General features: G+C 49.6%; 1 non-coding gene across 1 annotated transcript; it reads right to left on the bottom strand.

The window, feature by feature from the left end:
- Window positions 1–1,059: 1,059 nt before the first annotated feature.
- LOC122484561 lies at window positions 1,060–1,164 on the bottom strand. The gene has a single exon (XR_006297621.1). It is a non-coding gene; the product is annotated as a U6 spliceosomal RNA (small nuclear RNA).
- Between the last annotated feature and the right edge of the window lie 478 nt (window positions 1,165–1,642).

Below are 1,642 nucleotides of genomic sequence, written 5' to 3'. Positions count from 1 at the left end.
TGGAGCTTCTCCTATTCCTCCTCTGGTTGCCTCTGGAGCATTTGTTCTTCCCCTCAGCATTCATTCTTTAATCCCCGAAATCTTGCTGAGGATTCAGACTCAGAGCCCTGCTTTGGGCAAGGCATCAGGACATAGATACTAACTGACTCAGCCCTGCACTCAGGTGGTCCCAGTCTGTTGGAGGCAGCATCAGAATGGGCATTTGTCCCCAGTGTGATCAGCATATGATATGAAGGCAGCACAGGGGACTCTACAGGCCCAGAAGATGCCCCTCGACCCCCAGCCTTGGCAGTCAGAGAAGGCCTCGAGCTCCAGTGTAGCTTGAGGAGACATTTCCTAGGCAAACAAGGCAGGGAAAGGCATTCCAGGAAGCCCATGCTAAGATGAGAAGGTAAGTGGCTTGACAGGATCAGGGAATGGTGCTGGATTTCATGTGGTTTAAACCATTGGCTGGGCAGGGGTGAGTGTGGATGAGGCTGGGGGTTGGCAGGGGCCATATGTGAAGGGTGCTGAAGGCAGGTCCAATGTGTATTTTCCAACACCACCAAGCCATTAAGTCAATTCTTTTCTTTTTTTTTAAGTTTATTCATTTTTGAGAGGGAGAGAGAGAGAGAGAGTGCAGGAGGGGCAGAGAGAGAGAGACAGAATCCCAAGCAGGCCTTGCACCATCAGTGATGAGCCCGATGTGGGGCTTGAGCTTGCCATTAAGTCAATTCTGATGCTGTCTACCTGGAGATACCATCAGATCTCATGAGTTAAGGGCTCGGTCTCACGAGACTACGGCCACCTGTGCTTCTGACCAACTGGTTATAAATTGGAGGTTCCCGAGACCTCCTCTTCAGGTTCAATTAATTTGGTAGAGCAGCTCACAAAACTCAGAAACACTGCCGTTTACCAGTTTATTAGAAAGGATATTACAAAGGATGCAATGAAGAGCTAGATAAAGAGATACAAAAGGCAGCATTAGGTCCCGCTTTCCCTTTTCCCTCGTGTCCTGGGCGTCCGGGAGGGGTGCTGGGGCAGACCCAAAGAGCCCACATTCTTTGGAGTGCCAGGCCCAGTATTCCTTTTTCTTACTGAACCTTAGCGTGTCACCCTTGCACGGGGGCCATGCTAATCTCTGTCTCCTTCAAACTTTAGCGTATGTGCTGCCAAAGTGAGTGCTCCTTGCTGAGCCTCAGGCTTCCCATCCAGCAACAGGAAAGATGAAACCCAGTCATATCTCGAGGGGATGCCACCCCTAGATGAATCAGAATCAACTGTGGAACTTTGTACATGACAAACACGTGGGCCCCATCCCAAGCTTATTAAGTCATCCTTTCGTTCCACAAATATTTTTGCACGTGCCAGACACCGTTCTAGGCGGTAGGGATACAGTAGTGGGCAAGCCCCTGGCCCGCCTTCATGGAGTTTACCCTCAGAATCTCTGGGAACAGGCCCAGACAGCTGTATTTAGAAAAAACTCCGTGAGTTTTTTCAAAGCCCAGTGTTACGGGCTGAATTGTGTCCCCCTCAAAATTCATATATTGAAGTCCTACCCCTCAGTACCTCAGAATGTGGTTGTATTTGGACATAGTGCCTTTAAAGGGGGTAATTGAGTTCGACGAAATCATGGGCTGGGCCACCATGACTGGGTGTTCTT

Source organism: Prionailurus bengalensis, chromosome D1 (assembly GCF_016509475.1).
Source record: "Prionailurus bengalensis isolate Pbe53 chromosome D1, Fcat_Pben_1.1_paternal_pri, whole genome shotgun sequence".
Classification (NCBI taxonomy): Eukaryota; Metazoa; Chordata; class Mammalia; order Carnivora; family Felidae; genus Prionailurus; species Prionailurus bengalensis.
The sequence above is the reverse complement of the archived record's forward strand: the minus strand, read 5'-3'. Positions and strand labels throughout refer to the sequence as shown.